A 21,246-nucleotide genomic window follows, 5' to 3' on the forward strand; every position below is an offset into this window, starting at 1 on the left:
TTTTTAGTTTGGTTTTGAACTGCTGCATCCTTTCTGACTTTCGGTAATTTGGTAACATTTCCGCCACTTTCTGCTTATACCGGAGGTCTAGTAGCATGGCCACACAATACAGGTCGTTCTCTTTCATCCTTTTTATACGAGGGTCCCTCAACAGACATGACAGCATGAAAGACCCCATTTGCACAAGGTTGGATGCAGAGCTACTCATTTCCCGTTCCTCTTCCTCACTGATGTCATTGACGGTCTGTTCTTCCCCCCAGCCACGTACAACACCACGGGTCTCAGATAGGTGACAACAACGAGCACCCTGGGATGCCTGTTGTGGTTGGTCTTCCTCCTCCTCAAAGCCACATTCCTCCTCTGACTCCTCATACTCCTCTTGCAGCGTTGCCGCAGGTCCGGCAAGCGATGATGACAAGGCTGTTTCTGGTGGTGACGGTGACTACAACTCTTCCTCTTCCTCTTCACGCTCATCTACAGCCTGATCCAGCACTCTTCGCAGGGCACGCTCCAGGAAGAAAACAAATGGGATGAGGTCGCTGATGGTACCTTCGGTGCGACTGACTAGGTTTGTCACCTCCTCAAAAGGACGCATGAGCATTGCGCATGAGCGTCCAGTAACGTGGCAAAAAAATTCCCAGCTCCGCAGAGGCTGTCCTAGCACCCCGGTCATACTAATACTCGTTGATGGATTTTTCTTGTTGGAGCAGGTGGTCGAACATTAGGAGTGTTGAATTCCAACGTGTCGGCCTGTCGCAAATCAAGCGCCTCACTGGCATGTTGTTTCGCCGCTGAATAACGGAAAAGTGCGCCATGGCCGTGTAGGAACACCTGAAATGGCCATACACCTTCCTGGCCTGCTTGAGGACGTCCTGTAAGCCTGGGTACTTAGACACAAAGCGTTGTACGATGAGATTCAACACATGTGCCATGCACGGCACATGTGACAACTTGCCCAAATTCAATGCCGCCAACAAATTGCTTCTATTGTCACACACCACTTTGCCGATCTCCAGTTGGTGCGGGGTCAGCCACTGATCCATCTGTGCGTTCAGGGCGGACAGGAGTGCTGGTCCGGTGTGGCTCTCTGCTTTCAGGCAAGTCAACCCCAAGACAGTGTGACACTGTCGTATCCGGGATGTGGAATAGCCCCTGGGGAGCTGGGGGGATTCAGTTGATGTGCAGCCAGACGCCGCAGCAGAAGAGGACTCAGCCGAGGAGGTTATGGAAAAGGATGGAGTAGGAGGAGTAGAGGAGGTGGCAGTAGGCCTGCCTGCAAGTCGTGGTGGTGTCGCCAACTCCGCTGCAGAGCCACGCATTCCATGCTTGTCAGCCGTCAGCAGGTTGACCCAATGCGCAGTGTAGGTGATATACCTGCCCTGACCGTGCTTTGCAGACCAGGTATCAGTGGTCAAATGGACCCTTGCCCCAACACTGTATGCCAGAGATGCCATGACTTCCTTTTCAATAACTGAGTAGAGGTTTGGGATTGCCTTTTTTGCAAAAAAAATTTGTCCGGGTACCTTCCACTGTGGTGTCCCAATAGCGACAAATTTTTTGAAGGCCTCAGTCTCCACCAGCTGGTATGGTAAAAGCTGGCGGGCTAAGAGTTCAGACAAGCCAGCTGTCAGACGCCGGGCAAGGGGGGGACTCTGTAACATTGGCTTCTTAAGCTCAAATATTTCCTTGACAGACACCTGACTGTGGGCAGATGAGATGGAACTGCTGAAGGTGAGAGGCGGAGTGGCGGTGGTTGAGAGGGGGCAAGGAGGACAGCAGTGGTTGACATGGCTGAAGATGCTGGACCAGGAGGAGGATGGTGGCTTTGAGTTTGTGTGATGCTTGTACTCATGTGTTGATCCCATTGGCGTTTGTGATGTGAGATCATGTGCCTTCGTAAAGCAGTTGTACCGAGGTGGGTGTTGGACTTCCCACGACTCAGTTTCTTTTGGCACAGGTTGCAAATGGCATTGCTGTTATTAGAGGCAGACACACAAAAAAAATGCCACACTGCTAAGCTTTGCAATGAAGGCATTCTGGTGGTGGCATCAGCATGCGTTGATTGGCGTGCTGTCTGGCTTACCCCGGGTGCCGATACATGCTGTCTGACTGTGCCACTAGCTCCTTGCGACGACCTCCCCCTGCTTCTAACTCGTCTCCTCCTTCTCTCTGTCTCCCCTTCTGAACTTTCCCCCTCTTCTTCTTCTCTTCGAGCAGGCACCCACGTGGCATCCACGGACACATCGTCATCATCAACCACTTCACTTGTATCTGACACCTCAGCAAAGGAAGCAGCAGCGGGTACAACATCATCATCATCATCATCATCACACTGTACGTCCATGTGTGTAATCCTGCCTGACTGAGACATATCCCTGTTATCTACATCCTCTGGCAATAATGGTTGCTCATCACTAATTTCATCCAACTGATGTGTAAATAACTCCTCTGACGGATCAAGTGAAGCGGCTGTGGTGGCTGTGGAGGTAGTGGTGGTGGTGTCGGCGGGTGGGAGAGTGGTAACTTGAGAGCAGGTGACCGAAGCTGAGCTGGAGGAGGATGGTGTGTTAAGGTTCTTAGCGGAAGCTGTTGAAGATTGGGTGTCCTGTGTAAGCCAGTCAACTATTTTCTCCAAATTTTTCGGGTTCAGGGTACGTGGCCTCTGAACACTGGGCATTATTACAGGGCCAGTGGAAATCACAGCACCACGACCACGACTCTGCCTGTAATTTTTTTTTTAGATAAGTGGTACTATGCATGCAAGGTACTGTGCCACCCTATATAAGTGGTGGGCAGTGGGCACAGTACAGTCTGTGTGGGCCTGACACACACTGGCTTGCAACTGCGATTATATTTATTACAGAGAAATAATAAATTGACTTATTAGTTTTGACTTAGTTTTAAATTGACTTAGTTTTATCTGCAAGGTATTGTGACACCCTGTAATGGTATGAGTGGTGGCCTGGCCAGTGGCCACAGTACAGTCTGTGAGCCTGCAGCCTCTCACTGTCTGGCAACTGCGATTATATCACAGAGAAAAAATTAATTGACTTTTTTTTATCTGCAAGGTATTGTGACACCCTGTAACGGTATGAGTGGTGGGCTGGCCAGTGGCCACTCATACCGTTGGGCCGGACACTCACTGGCTTGCAACTGCGATTATATCACAGAGAAAAAATTAATTGGCTTTTTTTTATCTGCAAGGTATTGTGACACCCTGTAACGGTATGAGTGGTGGCCTGGCCAGTGGACACAGTACAGTCTGTGAGCCTGCAGCCTCTCACTGTCTGGCAACTGCGATTATATTACAGAGAAAAAAAAAATTGACTTTTTTTTATCTGCAAGGTATTGTGACACCCTGTAATGGTATGAGTGGTGGCCTGGCCAGTGGCCACAGTACAGTCTGTGAGCCTGCAGCCTCTCAATGTCTGGCAACTGCGATTATATCACAGAGAAAAAATAAATTGACTTTTTTTAATCTGCAAGGTATTGTGACACCCTGTAACGGTATGAGTGGTGGCCTGGCCAGTGGCCACAGTACAGTCTGTGGGCCAGACACTCACTGGCTTGCAACTGCGATTATATCACAGAGAAAAAATAAATTGACCTTTTTTATCTGCAAGGTATTGTGACACCCTGTATGAATGGTGTGCACACAGTACAGTCTGTGAGCCTGCAGCCTCTCACTGTCTGGCAACTGCGATTATATAAAATAAAAAAAAAATATTGACTTTTTTTTATCTGCAAGGTACTGTCTGTGACACCCTGTATGAATGGTGTGCACACAGTACAGTCTGTGAGCCTGCAGCCTCTCACTGTCTGGCAACTGCGATTATATAAAAAAATTAAATAAAATTGACTTTTTTTTATCTGCAAGGTACTGTCTGTGACACCCTGTATGAATGGTGTGCACACAGTACAGTCTGAGAGCCTGCAGCCTCTCTCACACGGGCACGCAACTGCAAAATATATATATGTATATATATATATATATATATATATATATATACAGTACAGACCAAAAGTTTGGACACACCTTCTCATTCAAAGAATTTTCTTTATTTTCATGACTATGAAGGCATCAAAATTATGAATTAACACATGTGGAATTATATACATAACAAACAAGTGTGAAACAACTGAAAATATGTCATATTCTAGGTTCTTCAAAGTAGCCACCTTTTGCTTTGATTACTGCTTTGCACACTCTTGGCATTCACACTTGTTTGTTATGTATATAATTCCACATGTGTTAATTCATAGTTTTGATGCCTTCAGTGTGAATCTACAATTTTCATAGTCATGAAAATAAAGAAAACTCTTTGAATGAGAAGGTGAGTCCAAACTTTTGGTCTGCACTGTATATATATATATAAAAAAAAAAAAAAGCAGACTGATTTACCAGCCCTAAAAAGGGCTTTTTGGGGTGCTGTCAGGACGCTGTCCTTACAGCAGATGAGCCTGTGGACACAGAACACTAGCTAACGCTTTCCCTATTAAATCAGCAAACAGCACTGTCCCTCTGTCACGACCATGGTCATGGCCGTGACTCCTGGAGCCGCATGCAGTTGCCTGCGGTCTTGTCTGGTTGTCAATCACAGGTGAGGGCTGTAGTATGTTGCCTCACCTGTGGTTGCCGCTGGCAACAAAATGTATGTGGCAGTATAGCAGCCTGAGCTGGTGTTAGGCAGCTTGCTGTAAAGTGCATGCGGTTGCACCAGGCAACCTGTGTTTGTATGTATGCACTTTTGTTGTTTTGGTGTGTATTTATGTTATGATTACACTTCCCCTTTAAGTGTCTGTCTTCCCTTATCTGGTGTAGGAAGGGTTAACTCCCTTCTTTGTGTGAACACTGGGTGTGTCTGTGTGTGGGTGTGGCTACATGGGCTATAAAGCCTCAGTGGAGACCTGAAGCTGAGGGGTACTCCAGCCTTGTAGTAAGCTGGAGGCATCCTACTGGTCTCTAATACCATCTGCCAGTGAGGGCCACCCTTGTGGTCATAAATGTTTATATGTGATGTTAAGTTGATGTTGTTTTCCTTTCATGTTTAATGCAGCTATGGATCTGGGTTCCTGTGTGTGTATGTGTGTTTGCTGTGTCCATTTATGTATGGTGTGGACATCAGCTTGTGAGCACGGGATCCAGTCAGCAAGGCGGTGGCAGGTAGGTGTGAACTAGTGTAGTTCTCCTGCCATATCCATACGTCTGTTTATGTACTCCATCTCCTTGCAGCTTGGCCAGTGAGACTCCTGTTCCTCCGTATCCAGGAGGAACAGGTGGTCTTACTCTGCTCCTAGTTCAGGGCCACCCTGAGGGCTAGTAGGGACCCCAAGGTTCCGGAGTATGAGCCCTCCTACCATCAGGGTCGGCTCATACAGCTAGGAGTCAGGGTCAGAGTTAGGGACGTAATAGGAGGTGACCTGCTCCCTAATTTTGTCGTCCTGGTCGAGTAGCGACCATACATCTTCTGGCATCGCACGGCTGAGGGTTTCCCCCATCCTCAGCCGTGACACCCTCCTCTCACTAAGAATGCAGCTTCCGAATGAATCTAAAATGGATGCTGTCCAGGAGGTGGGAGGGTCTGGGAGGGAGGGTCTACTGCTGATTGGCTGGAATGTGTCTGCTGACTGTGAGGTACAGGGTCAAAGTTTACACAATGATGACGTATAGGGGGCGGACCGAACATCGCATATGTTCGCCCGCCGCAGCGAACGCGAACAAGCCATGTTCGCCATGAACTGTTCGCCGGCAAATAGTTCGGGACATCACTAATTGCTATTAGCATTAGTTTTTTGTTGGAACTCCTTCGGAAAATCCTTACAGCATTTGTCATTTGTCATACATGGAGGAGAATTAGGATTGAGTGCTCCGCATAGTCCATGAATCATATGCTTTGTTGCAATTGCATGTAAGCGAGAAGTGATTTCTATGTTAGGGATTTCAGCAGAGACAATTTTATCTATCAGTTCTTCATTTTTTGGTTTACAGCTTTCTTTAAGAATGAGAAGTATGTGAGCATGTGGTAAACCTCTCTTTTGAAATTCTATCACGTAGACCAGCGGTCCCCAACCGCCGGGCCACGGCCCAGGATCGGGCCGTGGAAGATTGTTAGCCGGGCCGCGGCGATCAGGGCAGTCTTTAACTCTGTACTAATGAAGCGCTTCCATTATGGAAGCGCTTCATTAGTACAGAAGGACCAGGGAGCGGTGAAGGATCTGTACTCACCACTTCCTGGTCCTCGGCTCGGCTATCGGCTGTGCATGGCTGCGCACAGCGTGAGGTCTCTCTGTGACCTCACGCTGTGCGCCGCTATACACAGCCAGCCGACAGCAGAATGAAGAATGAAGAGGATCGCGGTGGTGACCAGGAGCAGGAAAGGTAAGTGTTTTTTTTATTTTATTTTATTTGCACTGGGGGCTGATGGCTGACATGGGGCTGACATGAGGGGCTAAAGTGGGGCTTATGGCTGACATGAGGGGCTAATGGGGGGCTTATGGCTGACATGAGGGGCTAATGGGGGGCTTATGGCTGACATGAGGGGCTAATGGGGGGCTTATGGCTGACATGAAGGGCGAATGGGGGGCTTATGGCTGACATGAGGGGCTAATGGGAGCTTATGGCTGACATGAGGGGCTAATGGGGGGCTTATGGCTGACATGAGGGGCTAATGCGGGGTTTATGGCTGACATTGGGGGGGTTTATGGCTGACATTGGGGGGGTTTATGGCTGACATTGGGGGCTGATAGATGGCTAAAGGTTTGGGGGTTGATCTGAGCCATTGGGGGTCTGATCTGAGGTCTGATTAACATTGGGGGTCTGATTGCTGGTCTGACCTGAGGTGTAATGAAAAATATTTTTTTCTTATTGTTCTCCTCTAAAACTAGGTGCATCTTATAGGGCGAAAAATACTGTACAGTGCAGCAGAGACCAGTGCAGCAGAGACCATAGTCAGTTTATATAGTCATTATATAGTGTTATATATTTTAATATGCACCTTGTGTTTTGTTATGCGCGTGAATCAGTCAGCCATGTAAACCATGGGTTCCAAATTAGGATCAAGGACACTAATTCTTTGTGTTTTTTTTATTTATTTGTATAATCTTCACTTGGTTTGCAGTGTATAAGAAGATCCCTTTCAAGTGGTGGTTCTCCATCATCATTTTGAAAAATAAAAGCAACCTCATTATATTTTGGTGCGTTATAGCGCCTTTGGTCATTTTTGCGATCTTGTACTATTGTCATGGACACTTCCTTAATAACATTGTCATTTTTGGCGGCATTCTCTTCATATTCTTTTTCAACTTGGTACAATATTTTGCAGGCCTCGGCAAAAGGATTGAATTGTGCCATAAATGTACTTAATGTTTGCATAAGCTCTGTATTTATTCCTGAGTTGGCAGAAATTTGCATTCTTTGTTCTGCAGCTTCAGAGGGATCTAAAATGTATAATTGTGCAAACTGTCTGTTTTCACCCTGTTGAGGATGCAGTGTTCCTGCTCTGTGACAAATCGAACCAGGGCCGTCTTTACCAAGGGGCAAAAGGGGCAGCTGCCTCTTGCTCCTGGGGGGCCCAAGGCAGCTGCCTCTTGAGCCCTGCTAGCCACTGCCCCGGGTGTCAGGCTGTCAGCTCTACCAGGATTCCAGGCATCATAATCGTACTGTGTTAAAGTTGTGATTTAGGACCTTAATGACATCATCACCATGTGACCAGTAACCTAGCAATTACTGGTCACATGGCTATGAGGTCATCACAGGTCCTGTGGAGTGTTGCAGAAGTTAACTGTGGAGCTTTTTTGTGTGAAGATTACATCAGAAAAAGGTGACAGGGGCTGTTATATTAATATACTGTAAACTACTGTATAGTGGGGTGCTGTATACTGTGGGGGGCTGTATACTGTGGGGGCCTGTATACTGTGTGGGACTGTATACTGTGTGGGACTGTATACTGTGTGGGGGCCTGTATACTGTGTGGGGGCCTGTATAATGTGTGGTGGGCTGTATACTGTGTGGTGGGCTGTATACTGTGTGGGACTGTATACTGTGTGGGACTGTATACGGTGTGGGGGCCTGTATACTGTGTGGGGGCTGTATACTGTGTGGTGGGCTGTATACTGTGTAGGGGCTGTATACTGTGTGGGGGCCTTATACTGTGTGGTGGGCTGTATACTGTGTGGGACTGTATACTGTGTGGGACTGTATACTGTATGGGACTGTATACTGTGTGGGACTGTATACTGTGTGGGACTGTATACTGTGTGGGGCTGTATACTGTGTGGGACTGTATACTGTGTGGGACTGTATACTGTGTGGTGGGCTGTATACTGTTTGGTGGGCTGTATACTGTGTGGTGGGCTGTATACTGTGTGGGACTGTATACTGTGTGGTGGGCTGTATACTGTGTGGTGGGCTGTATACTGTATGGGGGGCCTGTATACTGTGTGAGGGCCTGTATACTGTGTGGGGGGGCTGTATACTGTGGGGGGGGGGGCTGTATACTGTGGGGGCCTGTATACTGTGGGGGGCGGCCTGTATAGTGTGGGGGGCTATACTGCTGTACTGTATACTGTGGGGGTCTGTATAATGTATAATGAGGGTGCGGTATAGTGTGGAGTGCTATACTGCTGTACTGTATAGTGTGGGGGGCTGTATTTTGTATTGTTTGGGGTGCTGTATACTGTGAGGTGTTGTATACTGTGGGGTGCTGTATACTGTGGGCTGCTATACTATATACTGTGGGGTACTGTATAGTGTGGGGTGCTAAACTGCATACTGTGTGGTGCTGTATACTATAGGGTGCTATACTGCATACTGTGGGTTGCTGTATACTATAGGGTGCTAAACTGCATACTGTGGGGTGCTGGGGTGCACTGGAACACTAGGGTGAGCCGAGCCCTGGTCTCCTTCCTGCAGAGCGGTGCCCACTTCCAGCCTGAGCCAAGCTGCCCAGAGCACTGATCCTGAGCCGCTGGAGTCTTCAGAACTGGAAGTATTAACAGTCATTCACTGTACTCTACCAGATGTGTGGATTTTTTGTGTGTGTGTTGTGGTGGAGGGCGTGATTGCCTGCTAAGGTGTGGGAAAGCGGGATCCAGGGGGCCCAAGTAAATTTTTGCCCAGGGTCCAATCAATATTAAAGACGGTCCTGAATCGAACCATGGATTCAAAAACAGTATGGCCCATAGCCAGAAGGCGGACTAATGTTAGCTCCCATAGATGAATGAAGATGCTAGAGCACTATTTATTGACCTTATATTTTGCATGAAATTTTTGCTGTAATGATGCTGACCCATCATGAGCTGCTGTATAAACGGATTTGTTCGTATTGGTTGAAGATTTACTTTTCCTTTTGAGCAACACTGTGTACATTTTTGATCAGATGGTCTTTCTCCTTCAAAATGTTTTGCTTGACAAAAATTGCATATCTGATTTAAATCTCCACATGTGTGGGGTATAATGTTACCCTCATTAATATTAACTATATCATTTATCATTGCCATTCTTTCTATTGTTGCCCGGGATTCGTTATTTTCCACTCGTTTACTTTGGGCCAGTCTCTGTAATTGTGCTTGCCACAAACATTGTAATTGTCGTTCTTCTGATGTAAGACTTGCTCTCCTAGCTTTTTCTCTTTCAGCATGTCTCTTACGTTTTTGTCTTTCTCTTATATCATTTATCCTCTCCTGTGTGGCTGTTGATAAATGTGTTGTGTCTGTTTGTAGATCTGTTATCCTGCCTCTTTATATTTCTTGTTGCTATTTGCTCGTCTTTGTCTTTCTCTTAGAGATTGTTTTTTACGCTGATTTTCCTGTTCTTCTATAGATCTATTTGCTCTTATGAATCTTTCTCTTTTAGCGTTTTTGTGACACTCATTTTCTTTTTCTTGAATTGATCTATTTGCTCGTCGTTTTCTTTGTTTTATAGCCTTTCTTTTTTTGATTTTTACTTGCTGACTTGACTGTTTCTCCAGGAGAATATGGTTATGTAGGGTTTCATTGTCTGTGTCTTTTGTCCTACTTGATGTATCCTTTTTTTTGGGTGGCATGTTGTTAGTAAAAAGTCCAAGTAATATACAGGGAGTGCAGAAATATTAGGCAAGTTGTATTTTTGAGGATTAATTTTATTATTGAACAACAACCATGTTCTCAATGAACCCAAAAAACTCATTAATATCAAAGCTGAATATTTTTGGAAGTAGTTTTTAGTTTGTTTTTAGTTTTAGCTATTTTAGGGGGATATCTGTTTGTGCAGGTGACTATTACTGTGCATAATTATTAGGCAACTTAACAAAAAACAAATATATACCCATTTCAATTATTTATTTTTACCAGTGAAACCAATATAACATCTCAACATTCACAAATATACATTTCTGACATTCAAAAACAAAACAAAAACAAATCAGTGACCAATATAGCCACCTTTCTTTGCAAGGACACTCAAAAGCCTGCCATCCATGGATTCTGTCAGTGTTTTGATCTGTTCACCATCAACATTGCGTGCAGCAGCAACCACAGCCTCCCAGACACTGTTCAGAGAGGTGTACTGTTTTCCCTCCTTGTAAATCTCACATTTGATGATGGACCACAGGTTCTCAATGGGGTTCAGATCAGGTGAACAAGGAGGCCATGTCATTAGATTTTCTTCTTTTATATTCTTTCTTGCCAGCCACGCTGTGGAGTACTTGGACGCGTGTGATGGAGCATTGTCCTGCATGAAAATCATGTTTTTCTTGAAGGATGCAGACTTCTTCCTGTACCACTGCTTAAAGAAGGTGTCTTCCAGAAACTGGCAGTAGGAATGGGAGTTGAGCTTGACTCCATCCTCAACCCGAAAAGGCCCCACAAGCTCATCTTTGATGATACCAGCCCAAACCAGTACTCCACCTCCACCTTGCTGGCGTCTGAGTCGGACTGGAGCTCTCTGCCCTTTACCAATCCAGCCACGGGCCCATCCATCTGGCCCATCAAGACTCATTCTCATTTCATCAGTCCATAAAACCTTAGAAAAATCAGTCTTGAGATATTTCTTGGCCCAGTCTTGACGTTTCAGCTTGTGTGTCTTGTTCAGTGGTGGTCGTCTTTCAGCCTTTCTTACCTTGGCCATGTCTCTGAGTATTGCACACCTTGTGCTTTTGGGCACTCCAGTGATGTTGCAGCTCTGAAATATGGCCAAACTGGTGGCAAGTGGCATCTTGGCAGCTGCACGCTTGACTTTTCTCAGTTCATGGGCAGTTATTTTGAGCCTTGGTTTTTCCACGCGCTTCTTGCGACCCTGTTGACTATTTTGAATGAAACGCTTGATTGTTCGATGATCACGCTTCAGAAGCTTTGCAATTTTAAGAGTGCTGCATCCCTCTGCAAGATATCTCACTATTTTTGACTTTTCTGAGCATGTCAAGTCCTTCTTTCGACCCATTTTGCCAAAGGAAAGGAAGTTGCCTAATAATTATGCACACCTAATATAGGGTGTTGATGTCATTAGACCACACCCCTTCTCATTACAGAGATGCACATCACCTAATATGCTTAATTGGTAGTAGGCTTTCGAGCCTATACAGCTTGGAGTAAGACAACATGCATAAAGAGGATGATGTGGTCAAAATACTCATTTGCCTAATAATTCTGCACGCAGTGTAGGCTTGTACTTTTATAATTTTATAATATTTTCTCTTACTGTAATACTGACTTATATGTAGCTGTAATATGAGTCACTGGCACCGACTTTTGGCTAAGACTGCAGGCACTGTGACTGGTGGCTGATATGACTGCCACTGACAGGTAGTGCTGAGACCACTTGCACTGTCACTGGTGACTGATACAGCTGTCACTGACTGGTGGTGCTGAGACCACTGGCACTGTGTCTGGTGGCTGATACGACTGGTACTGACTGGTGGTGCTGAGAGCACTGGCACTGTGACTGGTGGCTGCTACGGCTGGCACTGATTGCTGGCACTGACTGCTGGCACTGACTGGTGGTGCTGGGACTGTGGGCACTGTGACTGGTGCCTGAGATGGCTGGCACGGACTGGTGGTGCTGAGACTGCAGCTGATGGCTGAAACAGTTGGCACTTACTGGTGGCTGAGACGACTGGCAGTGCCACGTGGTGCTGAGACTGCAGTCACTGTGACTGGTGGCTGATACGGCTGGCACTGACTGGTGGTGCTGAGACCACTGGCACTGTGACTGGTGGCTGATAGAGCTGGCACTAACTGGTGGTGCTGAAACCACTGTCACTGTGACTGGTGGCTAATATGCTTGGCACTGACTGGTGGTGCTGAGACTGCTGTCACTGTGACTGGTGGCTGATACGGCTGGCACTGACTGGTGGTGCTGAGACTGCTGTCACTGTGACTGGTGGCTGATACAGCTGGCACTGACTGCTAGGACTGACTGGTGGTGCTGAGACTGTGGGCACTGTGACTGGTGCCTGAGATGGCTGGCACGAACTGCTGGCACTGACTGGTGGTGCTGAGACTGCAGCTGATGGCTGAAACAGCTTGCGCTGACTGGTGGCTGAGACGACTTGCAGTGCCATGTGGTGCTGAGACTGCTGGCACTGTGATTGGTGGCTGATACGGCTGGCACTGACTGGTGGTGCTGAGACCACTGGCACTGTGACTGGTGGCTGATACAGCTGGCACTGATTGGTGGTGCTAATATGGTGGGCACTGTGACTGGTGGCTGATAGAGCTGGCACTAACTGTTGATGCTGAGACTGCTGTCACTGTGACTGGTGGGTGATACGGCTGGCACTGACTGCTGGCACTGACTGGTGGTGCTGAGACCACTGGCACTGTGACTGGTGGCTAATACGCTTGGCACTGACTGTTGATGCTGAGACTGCTGTCACTGTGACTGGTGGGTGATACGGCTGGCACTGACTGCTGGCACTGACTGGTGGTGCTGAGACCACTGGCACTGTGACTGGTGGCTGATACAGCTCGCTCTGACTGCTGGCACTCACTGGTGGTGCTGAGACGGCGGGCACTGTGACTGGTGGCTGATAGAGCTGCAACTGATTGGTGGTGCTGGCTAATACTGCTGTCAGCAGAGCAATTTCTGTCACTGTGCATGTAATGGCGGCGCTTCTTATGCACTCTGCTTCTTATGCACTCTGCTCCAACTGACACCACACACCTTTATTCAACCATCCGGTGCTAGCATATATATATGTTTAAATTAAGTTTAGCCTCTATTTCTTAAAAAGTTTGTGACAGGATTTGAATTCACAGCTTCTGCATCATAGCCCAATAACTGGCTATGCAGCTATTATAGCTGAGTGGTTAAGTGCATTGCTTCTAATACAGAAGGTTGTGAGTTTGAATCCCAGCAGACGCTTTTCTGAAATACAGGCTAAATTAGATTTAAATACACTGGGGTGTCCCCAATCACTGACTCCATATATGGACATAGCCATATATGCAGTCAGAGCAGGGACTCCTAAGCTGAACTAGAGTCCAGACACCCTCCCCTCTTCAGAGCAGAGTCCAGACACCCTCCCCTCTTCAGAGCAGGGGGTGCCTAGTAGTTGAAGCTCCATGCCGACACCTTGGGTGGCAGCCTAGGTGGAAGCCGGAGCAGAGACTTGGGGTACCCTCGGCTTCATCTGAGGGTTGCCTGGGGCGTACCCCTGGCTTCGGCTGTGGGTTCCCTATTTTGTCTCGGTCCCTTGCGGGAGCCTTTTGGCCTGGAGGGACTGGGAAAGGTTTATGGGGGGCCCGTCTTTGGGAGAGGGTCTGCGATGGACTGTAACCTAGCGCACATTTTTTGTGTGTTACGCTGCACGATTTTGTTGCACGGGTATAGAAAGCACACTCCTCTGGTTTTAAAAAAAAAAAGTCAGGCATGCATGCAGCCATGCATGCAGCCACTGAATTCATTTCTACGAAAGTTCTGGAGATAGCCAAGTACAGCAGTCAGCTATCGCCAAATACCTCTTAATTTTATACCCTGGGTTCCACAAAAAATAATAACACCTCACAGGGGTGTCCACCTATAGCAAGTTTATAACACCAATCTATAGCAATCGGCAACAATATATAGTAAATGTAGATGTAGTAAATATTAGAAATACAAGAATATCCAATTCTTAGTGAATTCAGAAAATGAAGTTCAATATGCAATATAGTGTTCTGTGCAAATAAACAATATCACAGCATTAATGTGTATAGACCTATGACAATAATGCCAATATAAATACAGCATGAAAAAACATAAATGGGGACAAATGAAACACAAAAGTGAGTAAAAATAAAGATAAGTCATAACTAGATGTGATAACACACCATGTGTGACTGTTAACTCAGCTACAGCCATATGCATATACTGTATGTATGTATGTATGTATGTACAGTTGTAAGAAAAAGTATGAGAACCCTTTGGAATGATATGGACTTCTGCACAAATTGGTCATAAAATGTGACCTGATCTTCATCTAGGTCACAACAATAGACAATCACAGTCTGCTTAAACTAATAACACACAAAGAATTAAATGTTACCATGTATTTATTGAACACACCATGTAAACATTCACAGTGCAGGTGGAAAAAGTATGTGAACCCCTAGACTAATGACATCTCCAAAAGCTAATTGGAGTGAGGTGTCAGCCAACTGGAGTCCAATCAATGAGATGAGATTGGAGGTGTTAGTTACAGCTGCCCTATAAAAAACACACACCAGTTTTGGGTTTGCTTTTTACAAGAAGCATTGCCTGATGTGAATGATGCCTCGCACAAAAGAGCTCTCAGAAGACCTACGATTAAGAATTGTTGACTTGCATAAAGCTGGAAAGGGTTATAAAAGTATCTCCAAAAGCCTTGCTGTTCATCAGTCCACGGTAAGACAAATTGTCTATAAATGGAGAAAGTTCTACACTGCTGCTACTCTCCCTAGGAGTGGCCGTCCTGTAAAGATGACTGCAAGAGCACAGCGCAGACTGCTCAATGAGGTGAAGAAGAATCCTAGAGTGTCAGGTAAAGACTTACAAAAGTCTCTGCCATATGCTAACATCCCTGTTAGCGAATCTACGATACGTAAAACACTAAACAAGAATGGATTTCATGGGAGGATACCACAGAGGAAGCCACTGCTGTCCAAAAAAAACATTGCTGCACATTTACAGTTTGCACAAGAGCACCTAGATGTCCCACAGCAGTACTGGCAAAATATTCTGTGGACAGAAGAAACCAAAGTTGAGTTGTTTGGAAGAAACACACAACACTATGTGTGGAGAAAAAGAGGCACAACACACCAACATCAAAACCTTCTCCCAACTGTGAAGTATGGTGGTGGGGGCATCATGGTTTTGGGCTGCTTTGCTGCGTCAGGGCCTGGACGGATTGCTATCATCGAAGGAAATATGAATTCCCAAGTTTATCAAGACATTTTGCAGGAGAACTTAAGGCCATATGTTCACTAGCTGAAGCTCAACAGAAGATGGGTGTTGCAACAGGACAACGACCCAAAGCATAGAAGTAAATCAACAACAGAATGGCTTAAACAGAAGAAAATACACCTTCTCGAATGGCCCAGTCAGAGTTCTGATCTCAACCTGAATCAGATGCTGTGGCATGACCTCAAGAAAGCAATTCACACCAGACATCCCAAGAATATTGCTGAACTGAAACAGTTCTGTAAAGAGGAATGGCCAAGAATTACTCCTGACCGTTGTGCACGTCTGATCTGCAACTACAGGAAACATTTGGTTGAAGTTATTGCTGCCAAAGGAGGTTCAACCGGTTATTAAATCCAAGGGTTCACATACTTTTTCCACCTGCACTGTGAATGTTTACATGGTGTGTTCAATAAAAATATGGTAACATTTAATTCTTTGTGTGTTATTAGTTTAAGCAGACTGTGATTGTCTATTGTTGTGACTTAGATGAAGATCAGATCACATTTTATGACCAATTTGTGCAGAAATCCATATCATTCCAAAGGGTTCACATACTTTTTCTTGCAACTGTATGTATGTATATATCTAATATATAAAGCTGAGTGTATGTGTGTGTGTATGTCAGTTTTGAATACCTTGAGGGTAGGGTTGAGCGAACCCTTTACTATATAAGAACCCCTTTAATATATAAAAAACTCCCCAGCAGCCATTTTCTGCAGTTTTTTGCAGTTCTGAGAGAGACAGCAGTGTCATTGCTGTGCTCTGTGCTTTACTGTTTAATTACACTAGATAGTTAGTTAGCTTATATATATAACACAGATAGTTAGTGGGAGATAGTCAGTGTAGGTTAGATCCTGATATAGTGTAGCTGATGAGGTTCTGCTGTCCATACATACATGCTGCAGACATAGTGCTGTGATTTCACAAGTTCACAACATTACTTAGTGCACCAATCAGTAATATGTAGTCAGACCTGCTAAAATGTGAAGTTGCACGTATTGCGCCAAAATATGAGCATCATTAATAGCCAATTTGCGCAATCGCGAATATCTTGGAGCACTCTATCTGCATATAAAGCTATTGTGATCTTCCGTGCCAACCATTTTCTCCAGTCTCAGGAAACTTCTAGAAGCTTTAAAAATGTAGCAACAGTGACCCACGCCTGTATTGCGCACTCAATACGTGCATATTACATTGCCAATTTTCGCAATCAAGAAAATAATAGTGAATTGGCGAATTTGCAAATATATGATGAATGTTCGCCCAAATATTTGCGAAATATCACAAATTCAAATATTGCCCCTGCCGCTCATCACTATTCAGGAAGGTGGTATTTGGATGTTAGGCAGACAGCATCTTTATCGGACTCTTTAAAGTTTCTGTTCCTGCACCTTCTACAAGCTGTTCACGCAGGGTCTTATCCATGTTTTCCAATTCACAGGGGTCTACTTGCACAACGACTTTCCAGACCTCCTGTAGAGATAACACAAAGTCTCTAAGGGTCTCACCATTCTGCTGTTTTGTGATTAAAAAGCACATCTTGATCTCGGATGCAGTTCTGGTTTCAAAGATAGTGTACAGTTTCTCAAGTATCGGTTCCACAGTCTTCTTTGCTGAACTTGGACAGGAATTTCACTTCTCTCATTGCAGCACTCTCTAGTTGGCTGATGAGCATTTCTACCTTCTGTTCTGTAGTAACTGGTTACAGTTTAAATATGGCAATCAGTTTCTCTTTAAAGTCTCTCAGAGTGTAGGCTTCCACATTGTAGCACTCGAACCATGGTGCTCCAAAGTAATACGACATGGTTAACATCATCATACACGGTGCTGTAGTTGTGGGGGACCAGCTATAGCTGGTCTGATCAATATCCATATGGTCAGATATTTCTCCAAAAGTCTCTCACAGTTCTGCAGGTCAAATTAGGTAATTTAAAACTTTAGCTTAACATTGCTGTGGGTTACATCTATTATATAGGTGTAGTCCTCCTTGAGTAACATCCTGGCAGAAACTTTGAACAGTCTATATTGTACTGTGATGCTCCCAATATGTTAGATAGTACTGTTTCCCCAGCGGTACTCACTTTTCTGGATGTGAAAGCTCGTTCTCTGTGCTTTCAGGTGGTGGACACATAGCAGAGTTGAAGTACTGGTCCCATGTACACTTTCAAGATCTAACTTCCAGCGTTGCAGTTCTTCCAGCAATGATGGAGAAACAAGAATTATAAAGTTGAGCAGTGGCAACCTGTACAGCACAATAGTCCATTATCTGACAGAAAGCAATAGTAGTGATGCACAAAGTCGACTATTTACAACTTTTGATGCTGCAAACATGTATTAATTGAATTACATCCACCACACAGTTCTTAATCCTCTCAAGGGTTCTTTCAGAGAAATAAAGATTGCAATAAGCCTACAGAAAGCAATTTTTGGAAAAAGTCTCTTTTTAACCACACGCACAGAAGAGGGTTCACAGCAATGAGATATGATCTTGTTTGTGATGGCAAAAACTGCAGGGAAAGCAGTAAGGATGGGACTAGTTGTACTTGTTGCTATGTCACTCCCTATGTCATGCAGTGATGAGATGAGCACACCTTTCTTCCTTTAAGAGCACTCCCTGGCTTTGGGAATTCTCCTGCCTGATGGTAGTTTGTGGTACCCTTGGTGGTATTAGGTTTTGAGGTACAAGGCAAGATTCCTCTGAAGTGTGAGTCAATGATGAGGTTGGGTTTATATATACTGTGTATATATATACAGTATATATATATATATATATATATAAATGAAAAAAATGAAAAAAGGGCAGCACTCCACTGGATTAAAATAAAATAAACTTTATTTACCCATAGGCTACAGCGACGTTTCGGCTCATACACAGGAGCCTTCCTCAAGCCTCCTGACTGCTTGAGGAAGGCTCCTGTGTATGAGCCGAAACGTCGCTGTAGCCTATGGGTAAATAAAGTTTATTTTATTTTAATCCAGTGGAGTGCTGCCCTTTTTTCATTTTTTACATTTATTGGATTGGCTTATATCCATATCTGGGCCTGTGCACCCCTTTTTCTTCTAAGTTTCTTTGTGACGGTGCTGCCATCCCCCTTTTTCCTTTTTTATATATATATATATATATATATATATATATATATATAGTTGTTATGTGTACAGTATAAGTGCTGGGAGGTGTGTATATCCCCCCCCAGATACATCAGCTGGGTGAGATAACTGATATCCAGAAAGCTGCAGTAGTTTCAGCAAAGTGTAGTTTGCTGAGACAGTTTTGTCAAGATGTTGTTCTGGGCTGGATTTCATGTGGACTGGGGATATGTTTGTTAGTGGGTCCTGCCAATCCTGATTGAGGGTTGCGATATACCTGCTTCCATAAAATATTGATTAAGGGGTTCTATATACCTGCTTCCACAAAATACAGATTGAGGGGTGTGATATACCTGCTTCCACAAAATACTGATTAAGGGGATTGATATACCTGCTTCCACCAAATATTGATTGAGGCCTGCGATACACCTGCTTCCACAAAATATTGATTAAGGGGTTTGATAAACCTGCTTCCACAAAATATTGATTGAGGGGTGCGATATACCTGCTTCCGCTAAATACTGATTAATGGGGTTTGATATATCTGCTTCCACAAAATACAGATTGAGGGGTGCGATATACCTGCTTACACCAAATATTGATTAAGGGGTTTTGTGATGAATAGCTTGGTACAGTGTTTACAGACTCCTTCTGTCCACACGGGCACAGAGAAGTAACAAGCTGAGGGAGCCTTTTCACTGCCCCAGTGAAACAGCGCTTCCTCAGCACGGGAAGACTGCCACCAGCTTCTCGTTTGATATAAGCCTGGTCCGCTAACATGATTATATAGGGTGAGAAACCAACCCGCAGTAGCGTATAACTAGGCCAAAACACGGATGTGGGGATTCGTGATCGAGATACCAGAACAGCACAAAATTTAATTATATATTTAATTTCCTTAAGAGCTCACTAGACATAACACAATATACACATAAAATATATACATTGGTCTGAGTGGTAAATACAGATGGCGTGGTACAATAGGGTTAAGCAGAACAAAAGTCAGTTTACCAGATGGATGAGTCTTTTGGGTGGTGATGAATAATGGGTTTCTGTAAGGCTTGGCTATAGTCACATGGGAGGCAGTGATGTCAGCCGTTTCCAGGTCCCTTCCAAACACGTATACAGCGTGACCCCCTTTCAGAAGAAGGACACGCCCACTTGCTGGCACAAGCCTTTTGACCTGTAGCTGACCCCTCCCGGCCTCTGGGAAAGGTCCACTCCCCCTCTGCTGGGGCTGGCAGTAAATGAGCCACAAAACCGATTATGGCTCCAGACCAGAATGTCGCAAGGAGGTGGTTCTGGGACCAATGAGTCCACCTGGGTCAGGCTACCAGTAGAGTCCAAGCATGGTACTGTTATTTGGTTTCTGTGGGGAGATATGTATATCTACCCTCCCTGGCATGCCACCACCAAACTATGACCACGGGCCTGTTCATCGTGGCCACAGGGACACAAATATGTATCTGGTTTATGTCTGTGATGGACGGGCGATTCACAATTCCGTATGAATCGCCAGTTCCATGATGTCTGATAATGTTCATTGAACTGGGGAATGACCTAGACCCCCTGCAGGGAAGCTTTGCTGCAGGATCCGTGCTATCTGAATGGAGGTGAGAAATTGTAAACAAAGGCACCTGCTAGAAATTTTCTACCATTTGGCTGGGATTTGAAGCAGGGCCCCCCCTGTGGAGTTCACTACCTCTGCTATTTGACAGCAGATGGCTGGTTTGAGAACATGGCTGACATTAAATTATAATCCATATTCCTCACACCTCCCCTTTTAGAGGGCGCTAGAGACAGTACATTCCTGTGTTTCCCCGTGTGCCCATCCTCACCCTCTCTGGTGGTGAATGGCAAAGTCGTACGGCTTGAGCGCAAGGCTCCCGCTTACCCACCTCCCATTCGTTCCTGACCAATGGAGGCCACAATTACTGGCGTCAGTCGGTACTATAAACGTCCGCGTGAATTCGGCTGCCTGGGGTACCGGGAAGCTGGAAAAGGCGTCCTTCAGTGCCTGAAAGGCCGTCTCGCAGTCTTTTGTCCAATCGACTGCGGAGTGCAGCTTTGTCCTGGTGCGGTCCGTCAGGGGCCTCGCCAGGCTACTATAGTGGGGAGCGAACCCCCTACAGTACCCAGTGGTGCCCAGGAAGGACATCACCTGGTCCTTGTCCCAGGGGGTGAGCCAAGATGCGCTGGCATTCACACTCCCGGGCTCCGATTCCAAAGCTTCCCCGTCTGTCCGGGGCACTCGCTTATGCCCAGCTGGCACTTTCCTGGCGTAAGGGTCAAGCCTGCCTGGCAGATCTGCCCGAGCATCTGCGCCAGATGCTCTCTGGGATCCATCCATGTAGGACCGAAGATGGCTATGACCTCCAGGTATGCGGCCGCGTACCCTTCGAGTCCCTTAAGCAACTTGACCATCCGCTTAGAAGTGGCAGGGGCATACTCCATGCCCAACGGCATCTCGGTGGACTTCGTCCTTCTGGGCGTTTTCGTGAACATTTCTTAGAATGGGCGGCATGCCAGGAGGGCACCTGCCTCGCGCTCATGATGTGCCTGCATCAGCTTCACGGGAAAGGCCTTCTGCCTTCCCCGGGCATGGTCCAGGGTGACCAGGTACATCCTGATATTGAGCCACTGGTGCGCAAGGTACGGGCCTTCCCAGGCCGCCTGAAGCTTGTCCTGAGGTACAGGAACCAGTATCCACGCTTGCTGACCCACCTCTCACAAGCCTTCTGGTCGTACCCCCGCTTCTGGTC

The 21,246-nt window shown here is 45.8% G+C and overlaps 1 long non-coding RNA gene across 1 annotated transcript; it reads left to right on the forward strand.

Moving 5' to 3' along the window:
- Positions 1 to 375: 375 nt before the first annotated feature.
- On the forward strand, positions 376 to 19,596 carry LOC120994256. The gene is made up of 3 exons (XR_005777371.1): positions 376 to 386; positions 3,248 to 3,255; positions 19,491 to 19,596. It is a non-coding gene; the product is annotated as an uncharacterized LOC120994256 (long non-coding RNA).
- Positions 19,597 to 21,246: the final 1,650 nt, after the last annotated feature.

Source organism: Bufo bufo, chromosome 3, assembly GCF_905171765.1.
Source record: "Bufo bufo chromosome 3, aBufBuf1.1, whole genome shotgun sequence".
Classification (NCBI taxonomy): domain Eukaryota; kingdom Metazoa; phylum Chordata; class Amphibia; order Anura; family Bufonidae; genus Bufo; species Bufo bufo.